The sequence below is a fragment of the Trachypithecus francoisi genome, unplaced genomic scaffold (assembly GCF_009764315.1).
Source record: "Trachypithecus francoisi isolate TF-2019V2 unplaced genomic scaffold, Tfra_2.0 Lachesis_group3, whole genome shotgun sequence".
In the NCBI taxonomy this organism is placed as follows: Eukaryota; Metazoa; Chordata; class Mammalia; order Primates; family Cercopithecidae; genus Trachypithecus; species Trachypithecus francoisi.
This window is the reverse complement of record NW_022681468.1, coordinates 23731262-23755790: the sequence shown is the minus strand read 5'-3', so window position 1 is coordinate 23755790 and position 24529 is coordinate 23731262. Positions and strand designations below refer to the sequence as shown.

The 24529-nt window shown below is 35.1% G+C and overlaps 1 long non-coding RNA gene across 2 annotated transcripts in view; it reads left to right on the top strand.

Annotated features, from left to right (window-relative positions):
- The first annotated feature begins 3536 nt into the window (after window positions 1-3536).
- LOC117071148 overlaps window positions 3537-24529 on the top strand; it is a 52944-nt gene continuing 31951 nt past the window's right edge. For both annotated transcript variants that reach the window (XR_004432161.1, XR_004432160.1), the window contains exons 1-2: window positions 3537-3620; window positions 5769-5837. This is a non-coding gene — a long non-coding RNA (uncharacterized LOC117071148). The remainder of the gene's footprint in view (window positions 3621-5768; window positions 5838-24529) is intronic.

Here is a 24529-nt window from a genome sequence, read left to right as displayed (position 1 = left end):
TCTATTCGGAGTTATTTCAACATTACCATCTGGAATCCTACTATTTTGGCTTTTGATCTATTTCTGCTACATTGTATCCAGGCCTTGAGAACTCTTAAATTCCTTCAGCAGGTTGGAGCCAATTCCAGCATTAATTTAGGGCTGCAGTACATTCCCACTGGCTTCACATTCTCCCCTTTTTAACAATTTCCCCATATCTTATTGAAAGTAAGGCAATCTTGCTTCGAAAAAGAAGGCGAAGTTCTTCTGAAACCCCAAGGGTAATAGCTGGTTGTAAAGTAACTGTGGCTTGCTTCTTTCTCCATAGCAAGAAAGACTGCCCAAATTTACAGTGCAGAGGTCCAGGAAAGAGCAGGGGTAGTGAGCAGGTTGTTTGCTGCTGACCCTAAAGTTGCAGGAATCCAGCCATGACCATACAGCTTTTGGCCACACAAATACCTTTGTTCAGAGAGGTTTTCAGCTAAGGTGACATTTCTGCAAACAAAATAGACTTGACTTCCCTGGAAAGTGATGGAACCACTGAAAAGCCAGAAAAACGAAGAGTTTTAATGGAGTAAAAATTACAAATGCCATATGGCATATGGAATACATTATGAAGAAGTAATCATGAGACTAGAAGCCATGGATTTAATAAGACTGCATTCTCACCACAGTATCATACAAACAGAATTAGGAATAAATCCCTTGCGATGGTATAGACAAAGTAGAATGATCATTTACCTTTTATTGCTTTTCTTTATCTGTTTATTTTTATAAAGGGACAATGAATAGTATTCTGTGCATTTACTTTAACTTTATGAACAAATGCATGCAGTAAAATAAGGGTAATGCTTGAATAATGATTTTTAAGATTTTCCTTCTCCTTTTAGACAGTTCATTGGTCATATGGCACCATGGTTAGAAATTTTGCTTCATCGTCAAGAAAGTGAATGCCTTTATATCTCAATGTAATTTTGAATCTCTCTTTGTAGTATGGAAGCCGAGGACAACTAGCAACACTTGAAAATTTAATTTAATTTAATTTTATATTTCATTTAGCATGGTGTATATATAGAGTGATTTATTTAACTTTCAACTTCTCAAACATTTTCTCTATGTTCTTGCAGTTGGTTTCTTAAATTATGAGTAGAGGCTTAAATATAATACTCCCTGAGCTTCTTTTCAATGAAAAAGAGTGATACTGGGGTGTTTCACATTAAGTCCCAAATTATGAACAAATATCAGCTTTAGAATCTGAATTTACTAGTGTTATTTTCAATTTTCCATTTACACAAAAGAAAATGAAATTTAACATAAAACCAATTACTCAAAAATACCTTTTAACGGCCGGGCGCGGTGGCTCAAGCCTGTAATCCCAGCACTTTGGGAGGCCGAGATGGGCGGATCACGAGGTCAGGAGATCAAGACCATCCTGGCTAACACGGTGAAACCCCGTCTCTACTAAAATATACAAAAAATTAGCCGGGCGAGATGGAGGGCGCCTGTAGTCCCAGCTACTCGGGAGGCTGAGGCGAGAGAATGGCGTAAATCCGGGAGGCGGAGCTTGCAGTGAGCTGAGATCCGGCCACTGCACTCCAGCCTGGGCGACAGAGCGAGACTCCGTCTCAAAAAAAAAAAAAAAAAAAAAAAAAAAATACCTTTTAACAATCTATCAGCAATGCTTCATGTAGAAAAACCTAATGCAGCCGGGCGCGGTGGCTCAAGCCTGTAATCCCAGCACTTTGGGAGGCCGAGACGGGCGGATCACGAGGTCAGGAGATCGAAACCATCCTGGCTAACACGGTGAAACCCCGTCTCTACTAAAAAAAAAATACAAAAAACTAGCCGGGCGAGGTGGCGGGCGCCTGTAGTCCCAGCTACTCCGGAGGCTGAGGCAAGAGAATGGCGGGAACCCAGGAGGCGGAGCTTACAGTGAGCTGAGATCCGGCCACTGCACTCCAGCCCGGGTAACAGAGCCAGACTCCGTCTCAAAAAAAAAAAAAAAAAGAAGAAAAAAAGAAAAAACTAATGCAGTTTGAAATTAAATTATTCTACTCACCACTGGTGGCAATTATATTAAAATTGAAATAATTTTTGTTATTGTTAGTGTTCATAATTTCTTCATTTTTTTTCCAACTCTGGATTATAGTATTTCAGGATTTGGGACCTATTTTGTTTAATTTATCAAATAATGTTTGATTAATGAAATAATATTTGACATATGAAAGTATATATTTTATATTTTTACATTGTGAACAATTAATGAACTGTATACACACTCTTCATTTAAGCTATCTAAATATTAATACTCCAATCACATGACCCTGACTGTTTTCTAGCACTAACCACTATCCTCAATACATATCCTCATAATTTTCTTGCTATTTTATATAATTTTAGCTCACATCCATGCAGTCTTAAGCAAAATATGCTTAATTGTCCATATTTTAAAAGTTCTTAAAGTGATATCATACTGTTGGTGGCCTTCAGTTATTGGTTTGATTTTGCTCAATACTGTTTCATGATCCAAATGTTTGTTGCATGTGGTGATAGTTTGTTTATTTTCACTGCTGTATAGGGTTGCACCAAACAGGTATATTACAATTTATTTATTGATCCTCCTGATGATTAGCATCTGTATTGTTTTGAGGTTTTGTTTTGTTTTATCTTGGTCATTACAAACAACACTATTGTACATTGTATTTTACATGTTTCATAGTTCTTATGTGCAAGAGAGCTGTCTAGGGAAATTCTTTTTTTTTTTTTTTTTTTTTTTTTGAGGCGGAGTCTTGCTCTGTCGCCCAGGCTGGAGTGCAGTGGCCGGATCTCAGCTCACTGCAAGCTCCGCCTCCCGGGTTCCCGCCATTCTCCTGCCTCAGCCTCCCAAGTAGCTGGGACTACAGGCGCCCGCCACCTCGCCCAGCTAGTTTTTTTTTTGTATTTTTAGTAGAGACGGGGTTTCACTGTGTTCGCCAGGATGGTCTCGATCTCCTGACCTTGTGATCCGCCCATCTCGGCCTCCCAAAGTGCTGGGATTACAGGCTTGAGCCACTGCGCCCGGCCATTGTCTAGGGAAATTCTTACAAGCTTTTTGATAGTGACCCACAACTAGAAAAATTTCATATTGTGACCAGAAAAATAATGTGAAGAGCTGTGCAGAGTGTAGCATATTATCCTACTTGGAAGCTAATTACCCAGCCTGTTATTCTTTCATAGATCCCGGTAGAAGACACAAAACTTCCAAGTCAGGGACAAAGGATTTCAATACTCATGGCAAAAGCAGCAATCAGAGCTTCACGTTTGCGGGTGTCAATTTCTCATACCCTCAAGTCCCAGAAGCATGACACAAAAGGGTCCATGATGGATGTCTGAATACACAGTGGGTTGTGTTAGAAGAGAGTAACGCTGAGCTCAGGTGATCTCTACTTATGCAGTAAGCTTGCACTTTGTCTCAGGGGTGATATTCCCTCATCATTCAAGGCTGTTTACTGTAGACACAACCTTGAATAATGGCCTAGAAGAGTGGTCAGAGTTCTAAATTCCTGGCACTTTCAGCATGTATGCTCAGGAACACCAGGGTTCAAAGTGGATTGCCTCTTCCCAAAAATATGTTTATGACTGAAGCCCTTTCCTTTAAAATGGTAGGTGAATATGGATCTTTTATTCGCTGTCCCATTTCATTTTCAATAATTCTGAGTATGACTCACCAAAATGATTTCACAAAATAATCTGTAGTAACCCTCAGTTTAAACAACAAATGAATAAAAACAAAAATTGCTATGTTAAGTATATATTTGAGAGTGTAATTGCAGAATTATATTCTTCCTTAACATACAATGTGAATGGTTTTATAAAGTGATTTGTCAGTTATTTATCATTTGCTTTTCACAAGTGGTGTATGAATATTCCCCTTGCCATATGTCTTCACCACCACTTGTTTTTGTCATTTATTGCTTGATAATTAAATACTGCATTTGTTTTTCATTGTCTGCTAAATGTCTGCTTATGACTTTGGCTTGTATTAAAATTAAGATATTTCATTCAGATTGATACATGAATTATTTTCATTTGTGAGTTATGAATATTGTCAATAACATCCCTCTGTAGATCAATTTTTCACTCAATTTCTGGTGTCATTTTATAAATTAAATTTATATTAATGTTTTCAAGTATTCTATTTTAAACTGATATTTTATGGTATTTGTCATGTATAAGAAATCACTCTAGATCATTAATCATAAAGATATTAATCTAAATTTTCTTCAAAGCTGTTAAATGTCTTTAACATTTAAGTCCTAAATACATCTGAGCTGGTCCAATGATCCAAATGAATCAAATACCTAAGCAAAGCTGTAACAAAAGAAGAGACAAATCTATAGAGAGTACATTATAAAACATTCTTGAGGGAGAGTCAATATGAACCTAAATTAATAGAAAGCTATTTATGGAGGGAAAGACAGTATGTAAAGAAGCAAATTATCTTCAAATTCATCTCTAAGTTTACTGCAATCTCAAGAAAAATTCAAGTAGAAACTTTTGTGTTGAAATTGATAAGCCAATAACAAATTATCATAAATATTCAAAGATCTAATAACAGCTAATGCAATATTGAAGACAAACTGAAATTTTGGAGAATCAAGACTTATTTGAGGATTGCAGTAATAAAGATAGTGATCAATAGTACAAGAATATACAAACCATCCAAGAGAACAAAATAGAGAGCTTAGAAGCAGACCCAGGCTTATATTGATCAATGATATAGGTGACATAACAGGAGGGTGGCTAAAAGACAGTTATTTCTGTAAATTGCACTTCATCAATTGTATATCTGAGAGAGAGAGAGAAACAGAGAGAGAGAAAGAGAGGAAAATTGTTTTATTCATAGTATAATATATAATTGCTTCTATTCATAGAGAAAAGACAGAGAGACAATTATTTCTATTCATAGTATAAGCATATTAATTTCATGTGGTTTTTAGATTTTTATGTGAAAGTTAAAAATAGTAAATCCTAAGAGAGGATAATATAGAGAACATTTTCACCACATGGGGTAAAAAAAGATGAATAAAACTGGACAAAAAGTCTCTGATTATAAAGAAAAAGTGACAAATACTTTATTTCAGTTTAAGAGATTATGTTCATAAATATACAATACAATTTTAAGAGAAATGAAAAGAGCAGCGGTAGAGTGGGATGTCACAGTACATATAACTGACAAAAATTACAAAATCAAGACTAAAATAGCATACCACTAGAGCAGCTATAAATACAAAGAGTAAAAATACTCTTCTGTTTGGAGGATGTGAAGCATGTTCTTGGGCACTGACTATGTGAGTAGGTAGCTTTTCCTGATTATATTCTCTGTAGATTTTTCATAGTGTATCATGTCTAGAACACAAATGGAATGATCTATGGCAAATTTATCATCTATCAATGAGCTCAACCAATATTTGTTGCAATTTTACCATGTTTAATTGTGAAAGTAATTCTTAGAGCATCAAAACACATATGCAGAAATACTATTCTCAAGTACCAGGCAATATTTTTTTTCAGTTACTTTTCTGCCCTGTATTTATCACTAAGCTCATATGAACTTTTAATTTAAAAAAATACCCTTTAGGTGTCTGTTTTATTCATTCCAGAGAGAAGAACTTATTGGCACATGACTGATTGATTAAATACACTCAATAAAAGTTGGCAATTTTACAGTCAGCAAGCTCAATAAAGTTCACAAATAAATCTTCTATAGTTTTCCTATTTACATATGTCTCATATTACTCTTTATCCAGGTATCTATCAACTTTGAAAGATTCAAAAATAGAACACGAGGACTATAATTGTCTGGAAATGGGGAGAAGGTATATTTCTTTGCGAGAATTTTTTGTGTAATTGAGTAAGTTAAGATGATATTACAAAACCAACTATTATAAAATTCCTGATGATATCCTCTATAGCATGTACTTTGGCATGGATTGATAGTTAACTATATGAGTAGGTAGCTTTTCCTGATTACATTCTGTATAAAGTTTTCACAGCATATCATACCTATGAAAATATTATTATTCAGGAAAAGATAAACCATAGAGGAATAAATGATAAAGTGAATGATAACTTTTCAGTTAAAAAAAGAAGTAAATGTTCAATGAAATTTGGGACTAAATACATGGCACTACTGCACATTTCAGATCTTTTTCCCCTTTATGCTGGGCCTACTTTGTTGTTTTGCATAAACTACAACATGTAGACATCTCAGTTTGAGACCTCTATCCCATACCCTTTTTCCCCAAAAGTTCTTTCCTTTCATCAGTGATGGTTGAGTCGATTCTTAGACTGGTTCCAACGTATTCCCTTGATGTAATTATCAGATTTGTCTCCCCTCAGCACCTTGCTTTGGGATGCTTCCCCTTCTCTATGCCTTGGTACAATTTCAAATCCAGACTTGGATCTGTCATCTACACAAAGTTCTCCTCAGATTATAGGAGTTCACAAAATCTTGTCATTTCTGTGTACTCCTCTCAGTCCTAAGAAATGCTTCTCCTGGCATAACCTGTGGTCACCCTCTGATAGGTATGTTCTGTTATTATGTTTTTGTGTAAATTTTGTCAAGCTAATGTAACTGTGATTTTATTTCTCTCACATCATCTACGGGGTCTTACACAAACCTGAACCTAATAAAGACATGTGGGACATAATCTCAAAATGATATCACTGAAACTCATTTCCAACCCGATTAAACTGTATTCCTAGGGTTGATTGACAATCCAGAATTACTAGGCTTCTCAGTGGAGCCACAGCAATCTGTCTGAAGTCCAGTGATACTTGCCCTGATCAAGTGTTCTCATGGGTGATTTGGAAACCATTTCTTGCTTTGCAGATGTTATTTATCACAAAGTTGCCCCTAGCCCTTCAATGTTGAGGATTTGATATTAGTGGAGTTGTGGAAGTGAAATTATTAGGGTGTCCTTAAAGTCCTTTTCCATAAATGAATGATTTATTGGAGCAATGAAAGAAAGGAATAAGTTTGCCTGCTCAATATAGCCCGTCATTTTTGATGAATGTGAATCACCTTTCTGTAAGAAGTTCAGTTTAGCACTGGTACCAATTCTTGAATTTTATAGAGAAGGAAATTGTAAAGTGTCTTAGAAATGTGGCCATGGAGAGAATAAACTGAGGTTGAATGATGCAAAATCAGAAGTACACTGAATACAACGTAATACCAATGCTGTTCAATGCCAAGAGACTTACAGGATACAATTTGGCTTTTCCCTTTTGAAATAATATTAGCTTGCTATTGAGTAAAATCAGGTAGCAATACTTCATGACTCCATTACCTATTTGCTTTGTATTCATTAAAGGTATGGCTTTCTTGGCCTGACCATCAGTGGTATGCTGAGATGGCAGCTTGGAATTGGTCATGGTGAGGCTATCTACACCAGGAAACCTGGCACATGCTGCAAATGAAGGTTCCTGCTCTTCCAGAGATCTAACTGTTAAGTATTTATCAGCATACTACTAACCTGTGTTCAAAGGTTGAACTGCAGAAGTGTCTCAATTTTCTACCAAAGTGACAATAATAACTTTGTCAGCATAATGCCATGTTCATCTAATAAATGCAAATTCCTTCCCATTCACAACTTTGGTCGGCTATTACTAATTATTGAATAAAATACTCAAAGAAAAAAATTGATATATACAAATCCACAGGTAACATAAAACATAGTTAATTAGAGCTTAACTTTTACAGAGTAAATTTGCCATCAACCTTAGAAGGCATGAACCATGGAAAAAGCACAGGGAATCTGGATTTAATTTGAATTCTATTTCTCATGTTTATTATGGGAATTATCTTAGAGAAATTATTTAATTTCTGTGAGCTTCCTATGGCACATCAGCAAATTTGGAACTGACAATGTGTATGTTACAGAATTGCTGTTCGTCATTTAAGTGTGAGACCACATAGTGTCCAAAATATAGCAGATAAACACACACACACACCACACACACACACAAAATCAAAGAAAATGCCTAAATGCATTGAGAAAAGGGTCAGAATAGTCTCCACCCTTTTGTCGTGCTATAGTTTTTAGGGTGTTAGTTCTAGAAATCGTGTCTCTGCCCAATTTTCTGGAATCATATTGGAAAAATTACTCCTTTTCTGGAATCTCAGCAGTAACATTAAGTAGCTCAAGTAGTTGTGTGAGCCTGAGACTATCACTTAACTGATACAAGCCTTAGTCATCTTATTAGCAAAATAAGAATATTGAAACTTACAAACATTTTATGAGAATTACATGAGACAATGCATTTAAAGTAATTGTCACAGAGATGTTAGCTAGTAGCTTCTTAGTGATAATTTGTTATGTTGTTGTTAAAATTCTCATTATTATTATTTTTTCTAGTACCATTGTCCTAGTCATTAATTGATATGATTTCCATTGTCATTAATTTGTGATATGTGATATGTCTTGGACGCATACTGCTCTCAAAAAAATACAAATCGAAGACAATATAATGATGAATCCCTCCTTTGACAAAGGGTGTTTAGCTAAGAAATCCGAGGCCACCTATCCAAGGAGACCAACCTGGCATTGACACTGACTAGAATCTATATCATCAGACGGTTAGGTGATACTGGGACACCCAGGACCCCTAACTTTACTTTTCATTTCTAAATAAGCTGCATAAAACACACACTAAATATCCCTTCACTGGCGACAAAATTATGAATATTATAAAAATGAAGCCTGACTTTGCTTGAGGTTCCTGCGGAAAAAGCAGAGCATCCTGGGAATGGAAATAGAGGTGCTGCTTGGCCTGTCCTCATGCTTGTCCTTTACCCCAGGAGTTTCCTGAGATGCTGAGGCAGGTAACAAAAGCATTAGGAAAATGTTATGCACTTAATGCTTGTGTTTTAAAATTCGGATGCTGAAATTTAACCCCTAATGTATTAGGAGGCTTTCAGGAAATAACTAGGTCATGAGAGTGAAGCCCTCACGAATGGGATTAATGACCTTATAAAAGGGACCCCAGAGAGTCCTCTTACCATCTTCACATCATGTCAGGATACAAAGAGAAGGCAGCAACCTGCCACCCAGAAGACGGACCTCACTGGAACCTGCTGGCACCTTCTTCTCAGACGTCTGGCTTCCAGAACTGTGAGAGATACATTTCAGTTATTTATAAGTCCCCCCAGTCTATAGTAATTTGTTACAGCAGCCCAGACTGATGAAGGCAGGAAGGCCAATTTACAAGTTGAGGAATTAGATACAAAGAATATTTATTTGGGAGGAGAGAGCCCTAAAAACATTTTCTTCAGAAATCAACATATTCTAATCCCTAACTTGATCTCACCCTCACAACTGGTTATTGCATTTTCTTCCTGTGAAAAACAATAAATCTTCGTCACTCCTAATCTCTCTTCTCTTCCACCTTTTCCACAGCTCCCAAACCCCTGTCAAAGCTTTCATCTTTCTTTCTTTCCAAGGGTTCTCCCAATTTTTCCCAATATGTGCCAAGATCATCCCAGCTGCTTCCACTACGTTATCTCCCAGTAGTCCTACCTCACCGGAATCATTGCCTTCGTTTTTCAAAATGGGAATGGGGGTTTAACTCACCTACAACCATCAGCTTTAAATGGCATAGGAGGAATTTTTATAAAGATAGTTTCGTTTAAAGGCACCTGCTTTTTCCACTTGAGTTCACTAGCCCCAAAGGCAGGGTTGGATAGAAATTAGAGGATCCAGGCAACAATTCTAAGTAATCCAGGTGACCCTCTAAAGGGTTGTAATTAAAGCTTCTCTATTCTGAAAACTCTTTGTGAAATAAAGAAAAAATTGTACCTTCCACAGCTGGAGCTGATAAAAGGTATCCTGAGAGAGAAAAATTTAGACAAAGGAGGCTCTTGGGAAAGGCAGAGTCTGGCAGAAGTAGGATGGCGTATGAATGGAAAGAATATTGTTCCTAAAGAGAGAGAGAGAAAAAAAAGGCAGGTTTTGGGAGATTTGAAGCATTGCTCACTCTTTGCTGGTTTAGGAAGCTTTATTTCTTATGTGACAGGTAAAGATTTATTTATTCTAAAGGAGAAAATGTGTATTCTAATCTCCTATTCTTTACCTACAATTATTGTGTTGACTGATTCCCAAATCTTGAAGTTATGACAGAGGAGTGAGAAGCCATAAAGTAATAATACATATAAGCCTGGCTTAAGAAACAAAAATATAAAAAGCAGAAATTTCTTCTTTCTAGTTTTGTTTTGTGGGTCATGATTGTCTATGGGGATAATGCTAGCTCTGGTCTTCTTTCCAAATAAAGAAAGCAGGCTGCTTCAGTTCTCGTTCTGGTTTTTTTTGTTTGTTTGTTCGTTTGTTTGTTTTTTACTTAAGCCACTCCGTAAAGTGACTGCAATATATCTGGAAGACACTGATTATTTTAAACGTGTTCCCAGTTAATCTGCTTCTTAATTTTCACCAGTTTGCTCTGCAGACCACAGGTACAAGAGGAGAGCTTACCTACAAGGCTTCTGCATGGGAGAAATAAGTAGTTTGTTTTTTAAATGAATGCATTCTTGGTTCCTCTTATAATCTGCTTATCCTGATTTCTGACCTGAAGGGATTAGAATTAATATTCTTATTATAACTAGTACAAAATGAATTTTATAAAATAAGTGTAGATTTTCATTGGAACCTGAATTAGGTGAGCCTTTTGGCTTAACATTTTTAAAAGGAGGGAGAGTATAAAATAGTGGTTAATCCTGTGCACTCTGCAGGAGGATCTGGTTTTGAATCCTCTTCTAAGTACAACACTAAACAAGTCACATATCCTGTCTAAACCACAGACTTCTCATCTGGAAAATGGTGATAATATTAGCTCTCACAATCATTTACAGTAACTCCAAGTGTATATGAATGAAGCTATAAATTTTGAATGTGATTATGCATAAAAAGGAGTTAGTACAGTGCTTTGCAGAAAGGAAAGCTGGAGTAAATACTGTTTTTCCTGTCATTGTTCTTCCTCATTTATATCTTTCTCTGCTTCATTCTATTATATCTATTCCTATGTTTTGTATTTTGATGTATCATATGTTCACCATCTCAATTATAATACATTTTTTTGTACAGAGATTAGGAGATCATGAAGGACTTTATTTCAATTTTATTTGCTATTGATCCTGCTATGAGTAAACTAAAGTTCTATGACTCAAGCTTTATCACTCAGCCCTAGTATACAGTCACTTAAATTGCCCTTCATTTTAGCAGCCATTGGCACTTGAACTTTTCTACGGAAAGAAAATTTAGGTGAAGTTCTGTGGCTGTAAAATAAATCCTTCAGATCTTAAAATCCACTCCTTGAAGAATAGGGGATACAATCTGGGCAGCTGCTTTTTTGCCAGTGTGAAAATATTCTGAGTGATTTCTGAATATGAGTAGGGTTTTGAAACCAACCCAAAAGTCCCATAGTTTTTTGAATAAACATAGAAATTGATCCTTCCAGTCTTATATTTGTTTTATCTTTCTCCCTCTGGAAAGGATCCCACAGGTCTCTCAAAAAAATTATCAAAGAACTGAAACTCACCAGATTACCCCATTCAGACAATGAGATGGCAGACCCCTCATGCATTGTGATTGCTTCCTTTTCCCTCCCTAGCTCCTGTTTTCTCACATGTTGCTACATTTCCCCTGCTATATAAACCCCTAGTTTTAGTGGGTCGCAGAGATGGATTTGACCCTGAGCTCCCATCTCCATGTCTGCGGCACCTGATTAAAGCCTTCTTCCTCGGCAATATGCATCTCAGTGATCGGCTTTCTGTGTGGCAAGCAGCAGGACCTAGACAGAAGCTCTGTTGTTTTAATAACAGTTTTACAGACTATGACTGTGATGCCTGAAAGAAAACTGGTACACCATGTATGCATAATAGTAGAGTATCTTCTTTGATGAGAAGATAGCATCATTTATTCTCTATATTACTGGGAAAGAGAAACAGGTTTCATTCCAAGAGGATAGAATACAGGATAAGGAACAATATTCTGATTATATAATATCATACTTCTTTTGTTCTCTCTGGGAGAAAGTTAACAAGTAGTATCTTAAATTCTGTGATCTGTAGGTTACCCTTAGAGGAATGGAGACTGGCATATAAAACTAGCTTCTTCCTTGCATTTATTTTCCCCAGTATACTTGTAAGGGTTTTCTAGATAATTCTTTTCCCTATAATATGCTTTATATTAAAAGAGTAGTATGTGTGCCTACTGAAAAAAAATTTAGTTGTAAAATTTATCATATTAAATGCTTCAACTACTTAAAAATCTTGTTATGTAGGAAGGGATATTCTTTCTCCTTTGGTGCTATGCAGAGCATAGTTCTGCTTGTGGCTTTCACGACCAGAAAAGATGTATACTTCTAGGCATTTTATTTCATGAGCAGCTACCTTTTTGTCTCATTCATACATTAATACTTTCTAACACATTCAGATATACAGAAATCAAAAGGCAAATGTCATTTAGCATGAGTGACTTAAATTTGAAATTATAATGTCTATCTTGTTCAGCCCCCAGTGGTGGTCTTAGGTATGGCTGTTTTAGTAAGGACAAAGCAGTCTTTTTAAATTTTATTTTTTTATTTAATTTAAGTTCTAGGGTACATGTGCAGAACGTGCAGGTTTGTTATATAGGTATACATGTGTCATAGTGGTTTGCTGCACCCATCAACCCGTCACCTACATTAGATGTTTCTCCTAATGCTATCCTTCCCCTAGCACACCCCCCCGCCCCCGCCAACCCCTAACAGGCCTCAGTGTGTGAAGTTTCCCTCCTTGTGTCCATGTGTTCTCTTTGTTCAGCTCCCACTTATGAGTGAGAACATGAGGTGTTTGGTTTTCTGTTCTTGTGTTACTTTGCTGAGAATGATGGTTTCCAGCTTCATTCGTGTCCCTACAAAGAATAGGAACTGATCCTTCTTTCCCAGGCGAAGCTGACATGTATGGCCCAGTGTCATGAATCAATGAGGGAATTTGTTTCTTCAGCTCTGTAAACCTCATGCTTCCATTTTCAAGAAACTTGCAACTCAGAAACCACCACGCCTGTTACATTGCATGAAAATATTTTTAGCAATAAAAATAAAACAAAAATTAGGTGGGATTCCTTATATACTTGTGGTAAATCCAGTTTCCCACAAAGAGCCTAAGCTCTGAAGATGAAGATTGTTGAACCTTCATTTTATACCCAGTCCATACAATTTTTAAAGCCCATCTGTGGAATTTCTATGGGTAAGAGCTCCTGATACAGAGTAAAGCAATGACAAACTACCAAGGCAATGAACAATTTCAGGGAAAATATCTAAACAAGCAGGGCTTGCTATATTGGACCAGGTATCCTGGCAAATCCTGGTAGTATTAATAAATATGTAACAAAAATTCCAATAGCACATGTTCTGTGAAAAGGTCGAACACGCAAAGGATGTTCCCCCAAATGCAGAAGAAGCTGAGAAACTAAAGAAGAAGGCAGACAAATCCAGTTTGTTGGTGTGGTCTTGAGTTGCTACAACACAGGTAGGTCTCCACATTGTTACTCTTTACTCTCCTGACTCAAGGCTTACATACCACAGGGAAATGGTATATGGACCCTAGCAAGACAATTAAAGGCAACTTTCCAGACAGGCGAGAATCCTACAAATTGTGCAAGAGAATCAAGGTTGCTTTTTTCTTACATTAAGGACATTAAATAAAACAGAAATCAGGAGGTATTCACAGGATTGGGGCTAATCACAGGTCAAAATGACAGATGAGCATCCAGGATGAGTCACTTTTGTCTCTACAGCAAATATCAAAAGGAGGCACATGGATTTTAAATGTTCTACACTTGTTTGTTGTCTAGAAAGAAGAGAATGTTTGAAATTATATTACACTTGTTAAGTCAAGAATTTGGCTAGCAATCTTAAGAGGAAGCCCTAACATACAGTAAAGTAATACTGTCAAATTATTAGAGGAGAAGATAATGTTTTAAAATAAAAAATAATCAATTAAAAGGCACAAAGAAAGAAAAGAAACAGAAGGACTATGGCAGCAAATAGTAAGAGGGAAGACTCACATTTATATAATAGTAATTTAATTAATATAAAAATTTAATAATGACCTTAAGGATAATATGGTTGGCCTAGTGAAAAAAAGGAATCATGGGTCTTTTCCAAAAGCATATATAAAATAGAAGGATAGAAAAAGACTGAAAGTAAAGAAGTTAAATATATATAACATGCAAACCTAATAAAAGGTTAAAATATTATTAGTTTCATATTAAAAATGTACCTTTTAATGCAATAATGGAGAGCTCAGAATGATTAAATATTTAATTAACCAGGAAGATAAAATTATTTCAAATGGATATACCTATTAATGTAGCTTAAATATATAAAATAAGCATCAGCAAGAATATAAGAGCTATACAAATCCATAATCACATTGGAATTATTCTTTCACTAAATAACAAAAAAAAAGACAATAATTGTACAGATGTAAAGAACAAAATAAACATTACCTAACTTACATGTATGCCAAAACTATAAAATATATACTTTTTAAATAATTATGAGGTGTCTACCCAAAATTAACCATGTGCTAAACTGTAGAACAATCGTTATAACTTTCAAATAAATGAATCTCTGTTTCAAAGAAATGAAATCATCAACAGTTAACAGTCTGTTCTTTAATCACAGAGCAGTTAATATAATAATTAATAATCTAGAAGATAACCAGAAAATCATTGCATGTTTGCAAATTAAGAAATCTACTTGCAAATAACCTATGTATCTAAAGAGAAATCTCTAGAGGTAGCGCTGTAATCTTTCTCAGTTCTTTCAGCTTCCAGCTCTGCCTTTTATGCCAGGCCCTTAGTGATGTCCCCACAACTTCATAGGTTAGCAGTGACTCATAGATGTCAGCGGAGACTTTATGAATAGGATGGAGCTCTCCCTTTCTGCATATCGCTCCTTCTAGATTTCTTTCCCTAATTTTGCAGCTTTTCTACCTTAGTACTCTGCCTTCCAACAAGATAGTAAACTACATTTTTCTGATTACTTTGGTCCTTTAGGTTTCAGAGTGCCCTCTGCAAATGTCTCAATTTATGTAGCGGAGTTCTCATCTTTCAGCTATTAATTCTCTTCTGGATTCTGCAGGCTTTGTTTGTGATTATTCCTCAATGCATTATTTTGAAAGTGTTGATTTAGGCCGGGCGCGGTGGCTCAAGCCTGTAATCCCAGCACTTTGGGAGGCTGAGACCGGCGGATCACGAGGTCAGGAGATCAAGACCATCCTGGCTAACATGGTGAAACCCCGTCTCTACTTAAAAAAATACAAAAAACTAGCCGGGCGAGGTGGCGGGCGCCTGTAGTCCCAGCTACTCTGGAGGCTGAGGCAGGAGAATGGCGTAAACCCGGGAGGTGGAGTTTGCAGTGAGCTGAGATCCGGCCACTGTACTCCAGCCCGGGCGACAGAGCGAGACTCCGTCTCACACACACACACACACACAAAAAGTGTTGATTTAAAAAATATATATTTTATCCTGTTTTTTTTTCTGCCATTCCACTAGAAGCCAGAAGTCAGGGTTCATTTGTTGTTATTTCTATAATTAGAAAGTCCATCAATTTGTGGTGTTGGGGAAGAAGTTTTCATATTTCAGTGACTAAGAGACCTTGATCTGTTTCTCTGGTTGTAGCTTTGTGGGGGTTGATCTTTGTCCCTACATTGAGTTCCTTGTCCATGATTTCTTATGTTCTCCTATTTCAAATGCTTCAGAAAGTTTTCATGTTTTATGTGGCCCTATCTGAACTTCATTCTGTGGTACAGAGAAATGACTTGTTTAATTATCTCTGCATTCAAATAGATTGTTAATTCAGAATATGTTTGTTTGTAGTTTAGTATTTCAAGGGGGAAATAAAAGGAAAGCACATCTGATAACTTTGATTTAAAAAATACTATTTGAACACAAATTAACTATAGATTCTATATGCTCTTTGAAGATTATAAGAAATAAAGAGAACACAGTAGGTATGATAAGTATGTGAGGTCAATTTGTAATTCTATGATCTGTCAATAATTTGTCATAGACAATAAATTTCTGAAGCCATGGCTTGCAAGACATTAAAATGCAGCACGAGACTAAGCATCATTTAACCACCTTTGATTCTGTGGCAATTGGATAAGTATAGCAGATAATATAATATAGGATTTCACGAGATTTGTGTCTGTATGGAAAGTGTGCTGTATGCTCCATTAAAGATGGCAGACTTAGTATAATTTTATGTAATTCAATTTCTCTGAATAAGCACTTACCTTTTTTTTATATTTATATTTATAGGAATGATGATGTTGGTAAATATTTTCAACAGAGCTCCTGTACATAGTGAATGACATGAACAAAGCTTAATACAGCCAATCTGCTCTCAGTGTTTTGATTGTGGAATTTTCAGATTTTGATTATTACAGAAAAACTGTGTTTTATATCTGTATCTCCATTTAGAAAGTTTACTGACTTAAAATAGTTCGACTTTGTTTTAGGGTAGAAAAATGAAATACAAGCTATTAGATATTAAAAGAATTGCAGGGAGAGACCATTTGTTTCTATGTTTTAAAAAAGGATATTAGAGAATTAGAATATGGAGGGCTATCACCTTATACTTAAAAAAACATTGTCTCTGAAACACAGTAAAAATTGCATTCATAGTTTTCACAATTAGTCATTCTTATTGCCCTGTTCTCTGTGTGAATCAAGCTTTTGAAGTGTTTACTATGACTGTCATTCTTAATGATAATGAATACTTGCTCAACCACTGACACATTAGTTTTTGTCTTTCGACCTTGGATGAGCATGCCCCTGTTGAAGCTGGGCAGAGATGCAAATGAAAAGCCAGGCAACAAAAGAGGGGTAATTTAAAACAACAGCTGTCATCCACAGAAGTAAATACAAAAATATATAATCCTATTTTGCTTTCTGTCTTCTATTTTCTATCAAGAGATTGATCTGTAATAGTTACGGAAATATTTTATTTAACGTATCTTTTGACAAGACACTTCAGACTCCCCTATGAGAGTTGCAGTGAAAATTATTTCCAACAAAATAGCTACTACTTGCAAGAGTTAAAGAAGAAAGAAACATGAAAAATGGCTAAGCAGTCAAAGACAGATTTATTTTAGAGAATAAACCAGAGAGGGGCTTTCAGCCGATTTTGATCAGGAGCGTTCTCTCTTACAGACTAAGGGTATTTAAGGGTTTGAAAGGGAGTGCTTATTGCAGGCTTGGAATGTTTCTGTGTGGAGGAGTTTTATTGTGGGGTTGGAATGTCTTTGCTCAAAAGGGAGGTTATCTGGGGGTTGACATGTTTCTGGTCAGAGGGGAGCTTATCTCCTGGTTAGCAGGTTTCTGGTCTGAAATGTCACTTGTGGTTTTTAGTCATACTGACATTAGTCATTAGGCTGATTTTTTCGGACTGAATTTAGCCAGTTCTTAATCAAGGGGAACTTAAAATGGTGGTGTTCGTCCAAGATGGTGGTGCTCTTGCTCTGTCACTACCGGTGAGATTATTGAGCATGGATAGAAGGGAACTAAGCTAAAAACTACCACAGCATATTTAAAAAAAATTTTTTTTTCCAACTTTAACAAGTACTACTTGAATGCTCACATTAAATAACTAGTAGAAAAGCTAGAAACATAGATTATAAACTAAGGAAAATACGCAGTCCAATTTCCTTATCAAATTATAGTACAGAACTAACTATATTCTCTATCTAAAAATCACACAAATGATATAGAGATACAAATAAGAACCACAAAGAGGAATAAAGCTACCAAAGCAGAGAAGAGAGGCAAGGTAGGAAAAATTTCAGCAAGAAAATTATACTTTCCCTTATTTTTTCTAGGACAGAACAAATGCACTAGGATTTGAACTTCTCAAAGATGCATTATCCATTTTTACAATTGGTACCAAATTCAAATATCTGCCTTATTATTGGTAATTTAACATAAGTATCATGAATGAGATGATAGTATCTATCTCCTATCTTTGTTGTGAGGATTAAATTAGTCCCTTTATACAGTGTTTCTTCATATGTGTTGCCTTGACCACACACACATATCAAAACTGTAGAATTGTAAATTTGAACCCAGACCTACTGAAATAGAATTTCAGGTTAAGGTGGCCCCTGACCAATGAAAATTTTGATAAATTGTACAGATTATTTTTAGGTACATTGAAGTTAACTTTAATTTGGAGAGTTTATCAGTTCAACTGATTTTATATAAAATATTTTTTAAATGCCTGGTATGCACAAGAAATTTTGATCGACATGAAGTTTACAAAAGTAAGGATAACTCTCAGCCTTCTAAGAAATTACAATTTAACTAGGGACATGAGGGAAAAAAATTAATATTTAAAACAACATGGGATAACCAATAGAAAAGGTATATCTTTTCAAGTTGGGTACAGTAACAGTAATTATTATAAGGATTAAAATGAAATAAATTGTCATCCAGATTAACTTTGCTAAGAAAGGCATCCCAAAAGGGCAAGATTTGAATGGAGTTTTTGTCTTCTGTATTTAAAATGTTGCTGTATTAAAACTAATTATAAATATTTTAATGCAAATTTTCATAGCTTGTCTATTAACATTTCATTTCAACTAGATTTCTTTTAGGCTTAACTTAATCAAATTAGTTTATGCCTATGGGAGTAAGATTGAATGTGCTCTAAAATTCTTATCAAACATTCATTTTAGTACCCATAAAAAGTGGTCAATCCTCTGAAATTTCCTGACTCATTCGCCCTAATGGGGAACTATGACAATTTGGGAAAAGTTATTTGCTTAACAGATTTTCTCCCGGAGATTGTTTTGGTTGGCAACATATGCATTTGAAAGTGTGGGCATTATTTAGAATTCTAAGACAAAACAAGCAGGGGAAATAGCAAGAAGTATTCTGATATCTAAGAAGACAAAATTAATTTTTGTATATATTTTAATTTAGATTAACTTCATAGCCATCCACAGTGCTGTTATTTCTCAACTTTCCTTCAAATCATTCAAGTGATTGCATTATTTTTGCATAAGTTTTGCATTACATTTAATTTTGTAATCCCAGTAGAAGCAACGTATCATTTTATTATGCACCTTTCTACTTCCCCCAAAGTCTCCACAGAGATCAAGTCATATAATTGTAACAAAAACTAATCAGCTTCCACTTGTGAGAAAGAAAATACGTCTGGGAAAGTAAATAGAAGCAGTGAATCAGGACAAAATTGAGACCGAAAACAGAGCATGAGGTTACTAAATAATCCAAAAAGAGGTGGGATCGGAGACACAAAGAATTAACCTTTCCCTTTTTCTATGATCACAAGACTTCACTGTCTTGATACTTGGAATATATTCTGCCTGTTAATGACATTGGGAAGAGTAAAGTTTTCTTCCCAACCAAAATTTAAAATGAAAGTACTCATCATTCTGGATTCCCATTTTGCCCTTGGTAATAAATGCATGGGAAGAGAGAATAAGGATCTTTTATTTGTCTACAGCTATTGCATTTTTTTCTTTCCAATTCTTCCTTTTAAAAAATCTGTTAAAATAATAATGGTCTTTTTACAGTTATTTAGTATGTTCACAGTAGTTTTTGAATTATATTAAATGTTGTTAAGGCAATTTAACACCTTTATTTTCAAAAGAAAATTTCAGAGGGTGTGTTACTGCCATTTTAAATAGTTTTAATTGAAGACATTATTTAAAGCTTATTGTCATTTTTCTTAACTTGTGCTAATATATGGGCTGGTAATATTACCTGCTTTTATTGCATCATGATAATAAAAATTGATTAATTATAATTAATGTAATTGTCAATTTTTTCCTTAAAAAACTTACTTTTAATCAAATGGGAAATAAGGTTTGTTTTCAAATTACCCTAGATATTATTTTTCTTTCTACTCTTTTTTCCTCCCTCAATTCAAATAGCAGAGCCAAATTATAAATTAGCATGTTCCAAAAAAATTACAAAATAACTCTGGAATGATAAAAATCATCTGTTCATTCATTAAGAATTGTTGGCTATATTATATCAAGATGCATAGGGCACTTTGTAACTTTGCTGTCTAGTTAGCCATCAAGACAGATAAAACCATTCCATTCTGTAATTCCAGATTTTACTTTCAAACTATTCACTAAAGAAAGAACAATAAGCATGGAAGTGAATGGCTTAGTGTCCCTCATTATTTTCTCTGGAAGGGAACGCAGCAAAACATTGTAGATAATTTTTCTCTTATGTCAAGAAAATGAAATTTGAATTTATTTCTGTTAGTTAACCAAATGAACATCTCAAGTCATTCATTTATTTTCCCATATTTAAAATGGAAATGACAGCCTCTGTAACTGATCTCAAAAGATAAATGTAGAATATAATTGCATACTTCACATCATCTGTGATATACTATTCCTAAATAAAGGATTGTTACCATTGAAGTGTAGATCTCAACCATCAGTTTTCTTTTAAGAGAGGAATGAATTTAAATTAGATTGGCCATCTTGCTGGACGATTTGAAGATATATACTGATAACTCTTCCAAATTTGATAATTTTTTAAAGCCATGCAAAAATTAACTTAAAATAAGATAAATATAGACCAATCACATTAGGGAATACTGATGTAATGACTTAAATAGTATAGTATGTCATAAAACACAGAATCACAGTCAAATAGAGTAAGTACTAAGCAAAACATGGCCAAAGAGAGTTTATGCCAAAAATAAAATAGTGGCTCATTATTAAGAAATTTATTACTACAATCACATTAATAGAACTTCGAAAAAATCATATGATTATTATTTCAGAGATCCTGTATGGATGCACATAAGCACCATACAAAAAGCAATATAAAGATTAATTTAGATTAAAAACACTCAGTAAAATAGAATTTACTAGGTTACCATTAACATAATTATACACACAAGCACACACATAAACAAACACATCTACATGAGTTCAAGGACCAGAAGCTTATTCAGTGGGAAACACAAGAAGCTTCACTACAAAATTGGCAACAAGGTATGATTGTTTAACATCTCCAGTAACATCTAACAATTTATATAAATTATAGAATATTAACTACAACAATTAAACAATAAAAAAGATTAAAATTGTAAAAATAGAAAGTGTAAAACTACCAAGAGTATAATTATGCATTTGGAAATTCAATAGAATTAGTTAATAAAAAAAACTATTGCAAATACAGTTTACTGAAGTAAAAGGCAGAATAATGCTGGAGCTGGTTTGTACTAGTTTGTAAGAGTACATGGTTAAAAGTTCAGGAATTTTGTGAACCACTGAATGAAATACTGAATATCTGAAATTGTCCATAGAAATTAGCAAATAATACAACTAAGCACACCATTGAAAACAGGTAATAAATACAACATACAAAAATAAAAATAAATAAGTTACATGTATTAACAAAAGCTAGAATGAACCTATAGCAGAAGGAGGATCACTTTTATAACAGCAAATTAAATAACAAGAAAATCACTGAAATACAGAGCTACACATTTAACAGAATTTCCTAAAAACTCTGAGTTAGAGATTCTCAGAATATGGCAGAGTAGAAGACACCAGAAATCTGTTTCTATGCTTATACTATCACACAAGTAGAATCTGTCTGATATAACCATTTTAGAATTTCTGAGTTTATTTCAGGCTTATAATTTTCTAAAGAAGACTTCGACTATAAAGTGAGGTTAATTTCAGTTCTTAGCACTCACCCTGTACACATGTTTCTGGAAATCATGCACAAATTTTGTTGTAGGGCAACACAGGTATAATAAATCCTTTCCACCAAGTATTGGGGATTTATGCTCTGATTTTTGGTTGCTGCTTTTGAATACTGAGGTAAAGACAAGTAAGTTGGGAGTCAATGAGGTTGTACTGCTCCTTTTGTTGCAAACTGCTCCAATTTCAGCTGAAGGGACTTCCCAGAGGTTTTAAAGGGACAGGACCTCCATTTTTGCTTTCTAAATTTTTTCTCTTTTTCTCATTTTTGGGAGTCAGACATTAAATATTAGAAAATTCAATAACAGCTACATATATGGGTAAAATTAGAAAATAACCACACACACCCAGGTAAAAGAAAAGCTTACAGAATATTTGAAAAGACAATCAATTTTACATCTCAGGCGAATCCTTGGCAGACAGATAACCTGCAACCATCTCCCATCCTAAAATAATAACATAAAAAAAGAAAACTTTGGTGATGGATAAGAATCTGATTTCGACAGTTACTACAGCTTAAAATGTCCAGTTTTTAAAAAAATACTCACAAGGCATACAAAAAAAAAGAAAGTTTGGAACATTTAAAGGAAAAATAATAAAAAAAGATAATTTCTAAATGATGGACTAGATAAAAAGCCTACTAGACAAAGCCTTTATAACAACTCCTCAAAGTACAAATGGAAAATGTGGAGAAAGTCAAGAAAATGATGTATAAACAAAATGGAAATATTAATAAAGAGGTAGAAAACCTTACAAAAATCAATATTAAAAGATAAAATATCTGAAATAAGAAATTTCTAGAGGGATTCAAAGATAAATTAGAGTAGACAGAAGAAAACATCAGTAAGCTTGAAGATAGGACAACAGGCAAACCAATTGAACTAAAAGGGAGAAAAGGTATTATTTAAAAATGATCAGAAAATAAGGGAGCTGTGGGCTACCATCACATGACCAACATATGTATTAACGACAGTCTCAGAAGACGAAAGGAGAGATACAGGAACAGCGATAAGATTTAAAGAAACAATAGGTGAAAAGTTTCTTAATTTGATGAAAGACATGAATATAGACATGCAAGAACAACGAAGAACTCCAAGCAGAAAAAACTAAAAAAAGATTCACACCAAGACATATTTTTTTTCTTTCTTTCTTTTTTTTTTTTTTTATTATACTTTAAGCTCTAGGGTACATGTGTATAATGTGCAGGTTTGTATACTTGTGCCATGTTTGTGTGCTGCACCCATCAACTCGTCAGCACCCATCAATTCGTCATTTATATCAGGTATGACTCCCAATGCAATCCCTCCCTCCTTCCCCCTTCCCATGATAGGCCCCGATGTGTGATGTTCCCCTTCCCGAGTCCAAGTGATCTCATTGTTCAGTTCTCACCTATGAGTGAGAACATGCGGTGTTTGGTTTTCTGCTCTTGTGATAGTTTGCTAAGAATGATGGTTTCCAGCTGCATCCATGTCCCTACAAAGGACGCAAACTCATCCTTTTTTATGGCTGCATAATATTCCATGGTGTATATGTGCCACATTTTCTTAATCCAGTCTGTCACAGATGGACATTTGGGTTGATTCCAAGTCTTTGCTATTGTGAATAGTGCCGCAATAAACATACGTGTGCATGTGTCTTTAGAGCAGCATGATTTATATCCTTTGGGTATATACCCAGTAGTGGGATGGCTGGGTCATATGGTACATCTAGTTCTAGATCCTTGAGGAATCGCCATACTGTTTTCCATAATGGTTGAACTAGTTTACAATCCCACCAACAGTGTAAAAGTGTTCCTATTTCTCCACATCCTCTCCAGCACCTGTTGTTTCCTGACTTTTTAATGATTGCCATTCTAACTGGTGTGAGATGGTATCTCATTGTGGTTTTGATTTGCATTTCTCTGATGGCCAGTGATGATGAGCATTTTTTCATGTGTCTGTTGGCTGTATGAATGTCTTCTTTTGAGAAATGTCTGTTCATATCCTTTCCCCACTTTTTGATGGGTTTTTTGTTTTTTCTTCTATATTTGTTTGAGTTCTTTGTAGATTCTGGATATTAGCCCTTTGTCAGATGAGTAGATTGCAAAAATTTTCTCCCATTCTGTAGGTTGCCTGTTCACTCTGATGGTAGTTTCTTTTGCTGTGCAGAAGCTCTTTAGTTTAATTAGATCTCATTTGTCAATTTTGGTTTTTGCTGCGGTTGCTTTTGGTGTTTTAGACATGAAGTCCTTGCCCATGCCTATGTCCTGAATGGTACTACCTAGGTTTTCTTCTAGGGTTTTTATGGTATTAGGTCTAACATTTAAGTCTCTAATCCATCTTGAATTAATCTTCGTATAAGGAGTAAGGAAAGGATCCAGTTTCAGCTTTCTACTTATGGCTAGCCAATTTTCCCAGCACCATTTATTAAATAGGGAATCCTTTCCCCATTTCTTGTTTCTCTCAGGTTTGTCAAAGATCAGATGGCTGTAGATGTGTGGTATTATTTCTGAGGACTCTGTTCTGTTCCATTGGTCTATATCTCTGTTTTGGTACCAATACCATGCTGTTTTGGTTACTGTAGCCTTGTAGTATAGTTTGAAGTCCGGTAGCGTGATGCCTCCAGCTTTGTTCTTATGACTTAGGATTGTCTTGGCAATGCGGGCTCTTTTTTGGTTCCATATGAACTTTAAAGCAGTTTTTTCCAATTCTGTGAAGAAAGTCATTGGTAGCTTGATGGGGATGGCATTGAATCTATAAATAACCTTGGGCAGTATGGCCATTTTCACGA